This window comes from Callorhinus ursinus, unplaced genomic scaffold (assembly GCF_003265705.2).
Source record: "Callorhinus ursinus isolate GAN/ISIS: 27379988/994484 unplaced genomic scaffold, GSC_fseal_2.0 scaffold1, whole genome shotgun sequence".
Lineage (NCBI taxonomy): Eukaryota > Metazoa > Chordata > Mammalia > Carnivora > Otariidae > Callorhinus > Callorhinus ursinus.
This window is the reverse complement of record NW_027397063.1, coordinates 15507418-15523358: the sequence shown is the minus strand read 5'-3', so window position 1 is coordinate 15523358 and position 15941 is coordinate 15507418.

The window sequence follows — 15941 nt, the reverse complement described above, 5'->3', positions numbered from 1 at the left end:
CATGAAAATGGAATATATTTCCTTTTGTTTAGATATTATTTGATTTCTTTCACAGAGATTTGTGGTTTTCTTCATATACATCTTGTACATATTTTGTTAGATTTCTACCCAAGTATTTCACATTTTGGGTGCTAATATAAAGGATGCTGTGTTTTAAATTTCAAATTCCAAATTTATATTGCTCATGTGTAGTAAAACAATTGACTTTTGTATATTAACCTCATATTTTTCAGTCTTTCTGTGATCACTAATTCATTTCAGAAGTTTTTTTGTTGATTCTTTGTGGTTTATACATTTATAATCATGTAGTTTTATTTCTTCCTTTCAATCTATATACCTTTTATTTTATTTTCTAATTTTAGCTAGGACTTCCAGTATGATGTTGAATAGGATTGGTGAGAGGGAGGTCTTTTTGCTTTGTTCCTGATCTTAGCAGGAAGCTTCTAGTTTCTCATCAAAAATATCACTAAATATCATTAAATATGATGTTAGCTGTGTTTTTTGTAGATGTTCATCATGTTGAGGAACTTCCCCTCTATTTCTAGTTTCCTGACAGTTTTTTTTTAAAGATTTTATCTATTTATTTGAGAGAGAGAGAATGAGAGAGAGAGAGAGAGAGCACATGAGAGGGGGAAGGGTCAGAGGGAGAAGCAAACTCCCTGCTGAGCAGGGACCCCAATGTGGAACTGGATCCCGAGACTCCAGGATCATGACCCAAGCTGAAGGCAGTCGCTTAACCAACTGAGCCACCCAGGCACCCCCCCCCTTTTTTTAAAGATTTCTGACAGTTTTTATCATGTGTGGGTGTTGGATCTTGTCAGATGCTTTTTCTACATCTATTTATAGGGTCATATAATTTTTCTTCTTTAGCCCATTGATGTTATGGATTGCATTAATTGATATTTGAATGCAGAGCCAATTTTGCATTCTTGGAATAAATCCAAATTGGTCATGATGTATAATTGTTTTCATACACATTTTAATTCAGTTTGTCAATATTTTGTTAGCAATTTTACATCCATGTTCATCCATGTTTGTAGTTTTCCTTTATTGTAATATCTTTGTCTGGTTTTGGTATTAGGGTAATGCTGGCCTTACAGAATGAGTTTGACGAGTGTTCCCTCTGCTTCTGTGTTTTCAGAGAGATTTCAGAGAATTGGAATGATTTGTTACTCAGATACTTGGTAGAATTCAGCAATGAAACCATCTGGGCCTGGGGTTTTCTATTTCAGAAGGTTATTGATGATTGATTATAGATTAAATTATATATATATTAAATATATATTAAATTATATTATATATAATATAAATATGTTTTAAGATTTAGTTCTCCTTATTTAATTAGTTTTAATGGATTGTGGCTTTTAAGGAATTGATCCATTTCATCTAATTTACCAAATTTGTGGGCATAGAGTTTTTCATATTACTTTATTTCCCTTTTGCTATCCATGGATTGGTAATGATAACTCTCTTTCATTTATTTTACTTGTAATTTGTGTCTTGTCTCTTTTTTATTGATTAGCTTGATTAGGAGTTTACCAATTTCATTGATCTTTTCAAAGAGCCAACTTTTGGTTTCTTTGATTTTCTTTATTGGTTTTCTTTTGTCAATTTCATTGATATCTGCTCTAACTTTTATTAATTTCTTTTCTCCTGATTAAATTTAATTTGCTGTTTTTTTCTAAATTTTTTAAGGTGGATGCTGAGATTATTGATTTGAGCTTTTTCTTCTTTTCTAATATATTCATTCTGTGCTATAATTCTCTGCAAAACACTGCTTTGCAGCATCCCACAAATGTCCATAGGTTATATTTTCATTTCCATTTAGTATAAAAATTTTTTAAATTTCTCTTGAGATTTCTTCTTTGTTACATGTGTTATTTAGAAGTATGTTGTTTAATCTCCAAATATTTAGGGGTGTTCCAGCTATCTTTCTGTTATTAATTTTTAGTTTATTTCCAAAGCATACTTTGTATGATGTTATTTCTTTAAAATTTATTAAGGTGAGTTTTGTGATGTTTATTCTTTTAAATTTATTAAGATGAGTTTTATGGCCAATTGAGTTTTATGTGGTCTGTTTATATGAATGTTCCAATAGAAATGTAATTTTTTAAAAGTTTGTATTTATTTAAGCACAGAAGCTGGGGGAAGAACAGAGGGAGAGGGAGAGAAAATCCTCAAACAGACTCCTTGCTGAGCACGGAGCCTCATGTGGGGCTTGATCCCAGGACCCTGAGATCATGACCCAAGCAGAAACCAAGAGTCAGACACTTAACTGCTGAACCACCCAGGTGCCCCAAAATATAATTATTTTTTAACAATGTGGAGTTGAGACCCATCATTTTAAGTGCCACAACACTGAGTTCCTATAAGTGCTAATAAACCCTATTGAATTAAAATGAATAAATTTAAAATTAATGAATTTGTAAACTTGGTGAGTTATTTTAAATTAAATAATCTGCATAGAATGTGGAGAACTAACTTATTGTATTCATATATTTCTTGTGGTTACCAGTCATGGTCAGCTCAGGCTTCTGTATAGTGATTAAGAACAAGGAACTTAATCCCATGGTAAAACTGTGGAAACAATGCAAAACAACAACAACAACAAAAAAAATCTTAAAATTATCCTACCTGAAATAGGAAAAGTCATTGTTTCAGGGCTGTTGATAGTGTTCATTCCTTGGAGGTTCTGTTTGCAGTAGTTCCAGAAACAAAAGCCTTCAGACATTTGGAAATTGCACACTGAGAGATCTGTGAGTTATATATGGGACAAGGATAGCATCTGCCATCTGCCATAGGAATGAATCATCAACAAGGTTGTTTGTGCTAAAGTAAGTAAGCTACCCAAACCCTAGTTAACTAATATGCCAAATGGAGCTTGGAATGATATGATGTACAAAGTAGATGAGGTTGTGATTATGATAATTTTTTTAACTAAGATGTATGTAAGCCCTACTTGACCTAAATATCCAAGCACTTTCTTTTATAATGCCCATTTTCTTTCTAGTTCTATGGTTTTACATTCTCCTATATATATATATATATATATATATATATATATATATATTCATTCAACCCTCTGCATTTCAGGTTCATGTTTAATAATGTTGATTTAATATTACATAAACAAAAGACGTATGACTGAATCTCCTTTAACAAAATAAATGCACTCTTTATCATATTTTGTTCTGATTAAGTTCATTTCATCTCAATTTTTGAGAATCATAGTCATACTTTTTCAGTATGAGAAAAGAAAAATAAATTAAAAAATTTTATTTTATAAATGTAATACAAAAGGCTTTACAATAAAATTATGTATTTGCAAATAAAATTTGGAAGTTTTCCTTTAAATTGTAATTGAAGCAACTTTAATTTTTGAACCTAATATTGTATATTGTGATTAAACAGAAATATTTGGTAATACATTTATTAAGTATGTTATCTTATAATAAAAAGTTTTCCACTATTTTAGATAATGAACAAATATTATAATTATTTCCCCCTAATTTTCCCCATTTTAAAATATTTTCATTATTTTATAAATGAATACTACTATAAAATATTAAACACACCTATTTTAATTTTGGAGCTTATATTTGTTATGTCTGTACAGTCATATTTTTATAATCTTAGATGAACAATTAACATTTTTATAGCTGTTTAAGGTGGGAGAATGTAAAAATGCATTTGGCAAATATCAAGCAATTGAATTTCAAAAACCTTTAAAATTCATTATATGTTTTTATCATATCTAGTTTAAACTTTTGTAACATTCTCACAATAAAATGTCTGAATCTTTAACCTTTATTATCAATTAAAAATTTCAACATTAGAAGTATGTCAAAATAAGCAAAATGTTGATTCAGTTCCTTTTGACTGCAAATATATGTTGAGACACTGTAATACAAGGGAAAAAATAATTATATATTCTACTCTGTTAAAAGGAAATTTGACCAATTAGACTGTTTTGCTATAAAATAAAGTATTCTCAACAAAATTATCATTATAGTATTCTTTTTAAAATCTCTTCAAAATCTTAGGCAAAGCAGATTTATGAAAATGGACTTTTAAGATAAGTCAGCATTTTTTATTTAACTAAAACTCTTCACTTAGCAACACAGTCTGGGCACATAGTTTTACTGAAAGGCATTTACTTTGATCTTTCAAATGGCTTATTGTGCCTGATTAATCCGTATATTCCTTTGGTCATAAGCGTTCTCATTAAAATACAGACAGCTAGAGAATTCACAAAAAACTACTGTGGAAAAAAGAAAATCAATTCTTAGATAAGATGGGTTCCTCTATTTAAATATGCTATACACTTGTAATAAAGAGTCTGTCTTCGTGAGCCACTGTGAAAAATCAACCATAAAAATGAATTTTCCTTTTTGCTTAAGATATGTTTATACAAAGTATTCTTTCAATGGGGAAAAAAAAATCTTTGTGGCTTTACATATTTGCTACCCAAACATCATAAGATGCAAAAGAAAAAGCTAAGATTTTTAATCACAACTGTAAAATTAAAAATGCTTTAATACTGCAAAATGAATTATTATTTACCAATGAATTTTGTCAGTTAATTTTATCAACCTCTCCACCCACATTTGATGGAAAGACTGCCTTTTAAAAACCCACAAAACTATTTTGAATAGTCTGACAGTATTTGGGTTATTTCAACAAAAAATGATTAAATAATGTAGAGCTCTTATTGAGGATAATTAATATTTTCATAAAAAATAATTTTTATAAAAAAACACGAAAACAAAAAAAATAAAAAGTGAAATTCCAAGCTATTTTGTGTTATGTTCCCACAGGGAAAGAAAAGTTAATGAAAGCTGGTAATTTTGCTCATACATATATGTATGTCATTGCTTTGTGTCCATCAACTATGAAAAAAAAATTCAATGAAGGATTTTCTATGATATTTTAAAGGAAATATCCAAAAGAGTCCTTCCTTTATTAAATTGGAGATAATTTCACCATCAACCTACAACTTAAAAGAATAAGAGATGAAGGAAGTTATTTTTCTCACCAATTCCTTTCTTCAAAACAGAAGACTAGTGACTACTGTTTCTTGTTTTTCAGAACCTGGTGTTAATAATCTGAAACATTAAAATATTTTTTGAATGCCTTAAAGTTATAATATATATATATGCATCAGAGTAGAATATATAGATATAGACTATACATCATATATAAAGAATAGAATGGAGAGTAGTATAGGATATGCATATATAATAACTAATTGCTATTACATGTGAGACAACTATCTTCCCTAATTTTCAAAATATTAAATAACATTTACATTGCTATTTTTCAAGAATTGTAACATTAAGGTCAATCTCTACACTGCTTCAAGTTGTGCATGGCAAGGGCATACACTGAGTAGCACAGAGGAGCTGAAATTCAGCTTGTGGTGCTCACAGAATCAGGAAAATAGGAATGGAGTCAGAGGAAAAGAAATCTTATAAAATTTACATGACTTTATATATGGGCTAATCATATTCCTGTACAATATCATATGTTTTTGAAACTAAGAGAATGCAAGTCATATATTAATACCTTTTATTTTTATGTTTTATTTTACATTGAAATTTAAGAAATGTTATTATTTGAAATGTTTACATTTCTATTCTCACTTTTGATCAAAAGTTTCAGTTTCATATCTTTAGTTGTAGAAAACATTAAAAGTAAGATGAGTGCTATGCCACTAGTGCTAGTGCTATACCAATTTTAAAGGATTGAAAGATTTTGTATGCATTGGGGAAAAGCCACTGCCCTGAGCTTCCCAAGTAGGTGATGACTGACTTGGGCCCCTCACCTCTTTCCAAGAAATCTGACTACTGAAAAGTTTGTGGCTCACAGGAAGCCTGTAGGATTCTACTCTACAGCAAAGGTTAGTGTCAATTCTGATTATGTTATTCTGAATAACATCTTTAAGAGATTGAAAAAAAAATGCAGAGAAATGTAGAAAAAATGATAGAAATTTTTAGAAATATCCTTACCTTTATGTACTGCACTCTTTCCACATTAGCATTCTGCTTTGATCATGTTCCATTCTCTCTGGCTTCAAGGTCTAAGCGCGTACTTTTCCTTCTTTCTGGAATTAAACTTCTCCTCAGGCACTGTACAACTCTGTCCAAATGGAGCTTTCTATAAGAGAGTCTTTATTTTCAGATGTTTGATTTCTGACCATTTTTAAGCCTCACCCTTTCCCCTTCCTCTTTTGTTCCACATCTGGACAAGTTGATTAAGAAAGCCCAGGTGCTCATTCTTTTGGTACCAGTAGAAGTTTCAAACTACTACAGACCCTTTCTGTGCACAGGAACTATTATCATGGCCCCACTCATTTTTCCAAACAAGTCTCCTTTCCTTGCTCTTTCAAGCAATTTTTTAGATCAGTTTGGGAGGACTGTTTTGCTCTCACAGAGCCTCATCATGTAAGTAATAAAACCTTTCATACCTTTTTGGTATGTGTGTGGCTTCATCAATCTTGACATCTGACCACATTTTGGGTAGGAGTTCATCCTGTTCCTAGAAAGTGGATGTACCTCTCTTTTATTCCTAGTCTCAGCTGAAATATCTTCTTTTCTGAAAAGTTATGAACAATGTATGGAGTATCTCCCCACTCCCATACTACACAGTTATGAAACCTATTCTCTATCTTATTCTCTATAAAATGTGTCCTTTCTCCTTCAAAATTCATGTATAAATTTGCAATTACTGTTTTTATCTATCCATGTGCTTATAGTTTGATATACATTTATAATCTCTCTCTTCTTATGTCTAATTGGGAACTTAGTATCTTACTGCCTTAAATTCTACTTCATAGATGTCTTTCAAGGGGCGCCTAGGTGGCTCAGTCATTAAGCGTCTGCCTTCGGCTCAGGTCATGATCCCAAGGGTCTTGGGATCGAGCCCCGCATCGGGCTCCTTGCTCTGCAGGAAGCCTGCTTCTCCTTCTCCCACCCCCCCCGCTTGTGTTCCTTCTCTCGCTGTGTCTCTCTCTGTCAAATAAATAAAATCTTTAAAAAATAAATAAATGTCTTTCAAATGGGGTCCTCCTTTGTACCTTCCTGAAGTAAGACCTAGATGACTTCTCTTCTAGATTACTAAAATGATTACCTAATTGGTCTTCCTTACTACCATCACAGCCTTCTGATCCACCACTCATAGTTTTGCTAAACTTTGTATTGTAAATCCTTTATGTCTTTGATCTAAAATTCTTTAATGGTTCATCATATTTATATTTTATTCTACTTGCTCCCTCTTAACTATATCTGATGCTATTGCTAAGTAAAAATACATGCCTATTTTAAGGCTTTTAATATATATTGTTAAATTCACAGCTTTTCCATGGCCTCCAAGGATCTAGATAACCAGGTCCCTACTTACTTCTGGGAACTCAACTCACACTACTTTCCTTTAAGTTTCAGCCACATCAGCCACCTTTCAGTTTATGAGATGTGCAAAGCTTCCTTCAGGGTAAGATATCTACCCAGTTATTTACTTTGCTCAGAAAATTCTTTGGATTTGCATATGACCAGCTCCTTCAATTGTCACCTTCCCAAAGTAGTCTTCCCTCCATCCCAACATCCTTCCCTCTTTTTTATTTTAAATTACCGATTTTCCATGTGCGTATTCAAAACAATACAAAGAAACATACTTTCTGAAATAGAGCATTTGCTTTTTTTTTTAATATTGTAAATACTGGGTTTTTTTTTTGAAATTGTAATGTTTATATTTCAGAATGTGTTTTAACTACTGATGAGTATAGCCTAAGGTTTTGCTACTCATACTACCTTGTATGTTTGACATTCCCTTTTCATTCTTAGTGAACACAAAAATTACATTACAGAGGGGCACCTGGGTGGCTCAGTCATTAAGCGTCTGCCTTTGGCTGGGGTCATAATCGCAGGGTCCTGGGATCGAGACGCACATTGGATTCCCTGCTCGGTGGGAAGCCTGCTTCTCCCTCTCCCACTCCCCCTGCTTGTGTTCCCTTTCTCTGTCAAATAAATAAATCAAATCTTTAAAAAAAATTACGTCACAGAGATCTGAAAACGTGCATTGTTTCCACTTAAATATTAAAAGTTTTTTTTAATTCAACAATTCAGAAATTGTTATATTTAATAATTTCTTCTTAGCAAGGAATCAGATAGTGTTGTTCTAAAAGATCCTGAACTCTGTCATTGAGCTCTTTCTCTTTAAATAAGCTGCTGAAGATATGTTGGATATGAATTTAATGCATATAATACATATTTTTTAAATCTCTAGCTATTATTACTCTAGGATGAGAAACTCATAGAAATTATATGACTTCATGTTTTTAAATTCGTGAAACTATTAGACATATTTCAGATATTACAATGTCATTTTTAAAGCTGTCATTTGATGTCATAGAGGAAAACAATAAAATATTTTTCTTTTATCCTCTATCCATAATTCAGTGATCTAGGCTAAATATGTATTACATATGCAGACATATATGAAGGATGCATCTGTAGGATGCATAATTAATGAGTGAGATTTAAGCAGAAATTGCATATGGCATGCTTAATATCATAAAAAGTGATACAAAATAAGCAAAACTCTTAGGAAAATAAAATTCCTCTTTTGGTATTATCTATCACCAAATATTGAATCATACTAAATTATTTAAAAAAACAGGGTCTTGTATTCACTTTTAGCCATTCCACAATTCTAACAGATTATATATTTTTAAAGTTCACTTTATGTACTTTATGTATCAGATGCCTTTTTTCAAAAAGATATATTGATCTTAGAAGCATATGCTTTGCTTTGGGAAGGACGTTTGAAAAAGCATCAAGGAAGAAATGAACTCCACTGGAAGAACTGCTAAAATCTGTCAGGTAATGTTTGGGTTAATGCATATATCTCTGTTAAATTCCCTAATATCACATAGACGTGAGTTCAGCATCAAACAGAAATGAAGCATATCAAGTAACAGGAGAAATACATCATATTAGCAGAATGATTAGTAATAATCCCTAGTTGCATTTTCACAGACCCTAATATTTATTTACGAATGAAACCATAAGGAGTGTATCATGAGGTAAGTAGAATAAGTGCAGATGTTTCACTGCATTTCATACTTCTTAATTTTGCTTCTGACAGATTCCCATTAAATGCTAAATGATTAGCTAAATGTTTCAATAGTTGAAGAAAGCTATCCTTTAAAAGGGTTCTTTACAAGATTGCTGGTAATTTTAAATGGAGAAGATAATAGAGAATGTCATACATATAGTCATTGAATGGGTTTTCTTATATGTTCATAGAGTCTATGAAGACGGCACATATTGAAGAAATCGAGCAGATGTTGACAGACTTTCCACGTATTTTACTCTCCATGTCAGCTCCTCTATAAATCAGGAAACTCAACTGTAAAGAAACAAACAAACAAACAAAAAAACCTTTTCAGCCATCTTAAGGAAAGACAAATTTTTCAGAAGATACTAATGAATCTTGGGTATCTTCTTACTGAAATTGCAGCTGGATTGCTTAGCAAATGAAACATCAGACAGCTGTTCTCTATCTCTTACTCTGAAGCCATGTGGTCTTTTTCCCTTTCTGTTCTCTTTTTAGTCTCATCTCTGTATAGCACTTTGCTCTGCAGAAGTTTTACTTTCTACCTGGAAGAATGTGGTTTGCATGTGGCAGAGAAGGGAGATGTTGTTGCCTTCAAGGCGCTCTACCATCTCACTGTGTCTCCTAACCCCAAATCTCCATGTGGTTTGGTTAGACGCTGTGCGTCGGCTCATTCAGATAATAATTTATCAATAATTTATCTATGACTCAATCATTTACAGCTAGAGAATTGGGTTCTTTTGCTACATAGGACTCCTTTATTCAAGCTCTGGGCAGAGTAGAAATGGATGTGAGTGGAAAAGAAATAATGGCTAGCACTAATAAACTCAATGTCCATGATCATTGTTCTTTGATCCTGCAGGCATCATTGATTATTTACCAGTTTGCAAATGACAATAATAACCAGCCATGGTTATTATATTATATTATATTATTTTATATTATTGGGAAAATAGTGTTTTTAAAGAGAAAGTTTGACAAAATAATAATTAAGAGAGAGATCGCCAGTGAGAAAATTAAATACTTGGCTTTTCGGTATATCAGTGTAAACCTTGAGTATTACAGAGCATTAACCTTGAAGGTGCAAAAAGAAAGTCACTGCAATGATTAATACGTTGGAAATTTTCTTGGAACTCAAATATAATTTTTAGATTCTAGGAAAACATAATCCATTCATATATTTAACATTTACTGAGAACTGATAATAACCTATTTGCTATGTTTATTGACTTATCTCTGCCCTGAAGGTGTTCAGTTTATTAATAGAAACATATATCATTAATAATAATATTATAAATAGTATACTAATAATATAGTCACTTTAAAGTAATTAATTTTATGCGCATATCAATACCTCCACAGAAGTGCATTTGAATTGACTTCCTGAGGCATAAAGAATCATGGAATAGAGAGGTGTTGGGTTTGGGGACAGGAGCAGCAAAGGCATTCTAGGCAAAAGCAACAACATGAATAAGGTTTAGTGACCTGAAGTTACTCTATGTACTAAGGACCTAGCAGTCAGTTTATTTACCTCTATGTTAGACTGAAAGTTAGGGAGTGGCAGAAGACAAGCTGTAGAATTAGGTTGATGGCAGACTGCAAAATACTTGAGGGCTGGGCACCTGGGTGGCTCAGTCGGTTAAGTGTCTGCCTTCAGCTTAGGTCCTGATCCCAGGGTCTTAGGATCAATCAAGCTCCACGTCTGGCTCTCTGCTCATCGTAGCCTGGAGCCTGCTTCTCCCTCTCCCTCTGCCTGCCGCTCCCCCTGCTTGTGCTCTCTCTCTGTCAAATGAATAAATAAAATCTGTAAAAAAAATACTTGAAGGTCTTGCTGAAGAGGATTTATTAACTCTTTTACTGTTGGTGGTGGGGTGCATTAGAGACTTTACAAATTTCAAGAAACAGTAAATCAAAGATTTCAGAAGAGGACTGTGTTAGTCATTTGCTCTCAGTGTCATTTACTTCCTCGTCCGGGCTCTTCTTGGCATAACTATGGGGGCTGCACACTTATCCCAAACTATCGTGCCTATTCACTTCTGGCTAGGTTCAGCCAACGCACTAGGGGGGAGGTTTGGGGATGGAAGGAAGTTTGAAGAGTAGGTGTTTCTCGCCTATTTCTCCCTCAGGCAGTATCTCTGGCAGAAGCTGTATCTCTTCTACATTGTCAGCTCTCACCACACCGACTATGTTGCCAAGACCCCAGCAGCTGACAGGCACATCCACTCTAGCCCCTCCATCCACTTTGAGTTCCTACTCCTGAAACTGGTACCGCTGACTCTTCCCTATGTTTCTTCAGCTCTAAATGTGGCGGTAGCCTCCAGTAGCTGTTAAAATGGACATTTCTTCATTCTCCCCTAATTGCCCTTTTCCTGTTACAAAACTCTGGAATTAATTTTCCATACCAAATTTCCTCTGTTGAATCACCTGGCATGAGTTTGTTTACCTGACTGTACCTGGATAAATAAAAAATAAATAAATAAATAAGATAGCTCTGAAAAGAAATAGGTTTAAATTCTTTGCCATCACTTTTAAATGCCTTTGGATGAGTGATATAGTAAGCAATATCTTACTTGAAAAATGCTGTCATGGAAATGAACCCAGTGATAAGTTGGGAATTTAATCATTGAAAGTTTAAAATATATGTGTGTGTGTGTATATATATATATATATATATATATATATATATATATATATATATCTTTTTCTCTTTCTGCCAATCTCTCCATTAAAGCCTTTGAACAGCCTAACTTATATTTTAATATCAACAGATATTACTTGGGTAATATCAATATAAACAGCCAAAATAAGATTATCTTATTTCCTTGTTTTCTTCTTTGTATGTCTTTCTTTTTCATATCAATCTGCTTTTTTTTACAGAGATACAAAAAGAGTTTGAGAAGTTGTTTATAATTTAAAACCTTGAAGTCATTAAAAATTTAATGGCTCAGTGGTTAAAACAGACAAGTTGCTTCAAGCTCACATGGCTTTGTTTTCAAGACAAAAATATTTGTCCCAGTTGCTGTGTGGGTGTATTATAAACACATCAGTAGTGACAACATATTTTGTGCTTATCTTTTAAGTCAGTGTTGTCACCGCTGTATTTATAAGGTGAATTTGGGAACTTTCCCACAGAGAGAAGGCAGGTGAGGTTGATAGACAACAAAAAGAAAGTAATTTGTGCAAAGTTAGATAATATACTCAGTTTTAAAATAGAATTTGTACTAATCATTTTGTTTCTATTAACTTTTATCAAATTAAGTATAAGCTCATTCATAAACCTTGAAAGTATATAAGAGCATTTATATTAATCCTTAGCTCTTAAAAAACATATTTGACTTCTCTGAAATTTAGTATTTTTTTTTCTTAAAATTACCTATAAGTTTTTCAGAAAATGATTTGGTTCCCCTCTCTGATAATAACACACCTTTCTTCATATTATGTATATAAGGAAGTTTAAGTGTGAGATCAATATAGAGTTTGGATAGTTAGAGGAATAGATAGGTAAATTTATCTTCATTAAACTTTATGTATTTATTTAATGTGAACTATAATTTCTGAAGTATCATGGTAATTCCATTTCATTTCCTAAAGTAATATTAATCCCAGAGCACACAATAGAATATTATAAATTTTAATCAGATGTCCTTTAGATTTCTGAGTTTATCAGTTAAAGATCCCCTTTGAAAAAAATGCTTAAATGTTCCAAACATTTCCAAACATTTCCTTGGTGTATACCCACCAAAACTGAATGTGGTACTTGATTGGAAAATTCTTCAAGCATACAATTTCTCATTTGGACTCTGACATTTGTATAAGATGATGATAGGATTGACCAACCCTCAGACTATTTTCATTTTCAATAACAATAATGGAATAATGATGATATGTTTATATATAATAATCATATTCTAAGTTTCATGGCTTAGCAAAATATATGAACAGAAAAAGAGGTACAGTTTTGATCGTGGAACCTGACTGTAAAAGTTAAATGGATGTTCCCGCCTTTAGGTTTAAGCAATCCTGGTAAATTGTACACCAATAAAAAGAGAAAAACTTAACTGACATATTATAAATCCCCAAAATATGCTCTATAAACATAAAACCATCTTAAATTGCTACACACACACACACACACACACACATATACATCTGTATCTGTATATATTTATTTTTGTGGGTATGTATTGTATGTATACAATTTACAGGCTGTTCAATTTTCCTTCCCGATCAGTTTACCCTCTTTATATTTTAAATTAAAAATATGGACAGGAAGTCCTCTTACCTTCCATGCAGTTATAAAGATGTGGTGAACTTTTTATGCCATCTGTGACAGTCATTCGTATTCAGAAAATTTTCTGGAACTAAGAAATATCAATACTCATTCAGTGATTAATATTTCAATATCAATAATGTTAATAGGCTATTTCAATGATGAAATATTGCTACTTTGGAATCTCCTTTCCTCCACTGATTTAAAAATGACCACCATGTTTTTACTCATAAAATATTTCAAGCCAGTGGATATTTCTGTTTAAATGAAAGAATTTTCCTAATGTTCATTAGAGAAATCCGAGGAGACCCATACAAGTATGTACAAAACCCAGCAGCTATTTGTACACTGTAATTGATGAGGCACCATAAATAATTATTCCCCAAAATCAGCAGACCAGGGTAATTTTGTTCACTGGTACATACTGGCAATTAACAGTGCCTAATATAGCATAGTTGCTAAATCAAAATATTTTTAATTGATGTGTAACATACTTCCTCCAATTTCTGTCCCACAGTAGAATTTATGACTGACATGAGTCAACATAGGTGGAGTCAGGGAGTCATAACTCCACTCCATTTGGGCTGACTTGTAATGGGTCATCAGTGACTTTGTCTTGAATGATCAGGAGGGTTGACATATAGACATGACAAGTATTATTTACCCCAATTCACAGCTAAGGGGAAAAAAATCCCTCAAAACCACTTCATGATTTATTTGAGGGTAAGTAAGCATTCAGGAAAAGTTTATTATTATCATTATTATTACTATTAGTCCAGTGTTCCTTAATAGCAGAAAACCAATGTTCTCAAACCTTTTCAAATCAGAACATTAGAAAGCTTAGCTTAATATAGTCATAATTTTCTTGAACTTGAGCTTGAAGCCTAAGATGGAAGTTTTTACCTCAGAAAAGTCAGTTTCCTCTATAAAAACAAGAACTTGTTATATGGTGGTGTTTTATTTTCACAAACGTGTCTCTACTCTCCAGCACCGAACAGTCCATTCCCATTATTAACAATTTTGTGTTTGTGAATTTGCCTACTTGCTAAAATGTATTTGTAATCCTAACTCAATACTTGGAGTGTTTTGTGGTCATTTGTGGACATACCACGTGCACAGAATGGTGAAAAATTTGTGTGACCTAATATTCATGTTCCAGCTGAGGTCAAACAAGGACATTTTCTGTCTTCTTGCTTCAGCTTTCATATTGTAAACATGTCCCTTTTGCATTATAGTTAGTGTCACATTTTTGTATGTTTCTGTCTTTCGATGTTTTTGTTGATTGTGATTCCAGCTGTTTAAGATGGTTCCTAAGTGTGGTGCTGAGGTACTGTGTAGTTTCCTAAATGCAATAAAGTATGATGTATCTACAGAGAAAATAAGTATGTTTAGATAAGCTTCACTGAAGCATGAGTTAACATGTTGGCTGTGAGTTCAGTGTTAACGAATCAACAATATGTATTAAATAAGGTATCTTTAAAGATAAACTCATGTAACACAAGGTTATGTATTGATGGATTGATAACATGTTTTGACCAGAGTCTTCCAAAAACCCAACCCTGTAATTCCCTTAGGAATAAGGATTTAGTATTCACTAATTTAGTGTTCTTGGAACATAACTACTGTAGATAACAAGAATCGACTGTATTTCATTTCTTCATTCTGGGACTCAAATAACTTTGAGCTCTTACCTCACCTGCATACACTCACATGAAAACATAAATATATACACATACATTTACTCTAGGAACACAAATTTATTCAAAATTTTTACCATAGCTATAAGAAGATTAATAGCCACATCTGGGTTAGCATAATTCATTGTCTTTGCCAAGATCGTCAAGCTATTTCATAGTTAGTTACATTACAGCATTTTATGGTCCACACCTTATCAATTTCAAAGATTAAAGTTAGGGAAAAGATGGAGATTAAAGTTAGAGAAAGATGGAGAAGAGTGAATTATTCCATTTTCCAGAGAGACTATGGAGACTTCCAATAACCCAAGCTATAGGAGATCTTAGAGCCAGCCAATCAAAACAAGAGGCAGAAAAGGAAAACTTCCAATCATGAAAGCTGTTGTATAGTCATCCAGTGATCAGGACTATGCTTTCTATCACTGTAGCTCATAAAGCAAAATAACCCCTCAAAATCAGATTCTATATTATTCAAAGGAATTAGTTTTTAGATTTACTTTATATTGTGTAATTAGACAAATACCTGATTTCATATTCACACAACCATGGTCTTTAAACTGATAAAAACAAGTTTAGTAACACAGATATTTGATAGAAATTCCATTATTCATATGTATATAATTATTTTGATTTTTTTTCCTTGATATTAATTAACATATAGAATAGTGTCCTGCAAACATAGCCTTGGAAAGAGTTCTAATGCCACTGTAGATTTAATTCATGTGTACACATTAACATTCTCAAATTCCATTATCTGTTACTAAGTACTACTTAGCATCCAAAATTCAGTATCTTTGGATTTAAGCTCATAACTTTTTGAATCTCTCCTGAAACTCATTGTTTTGATATATTGATGTTACCTCATT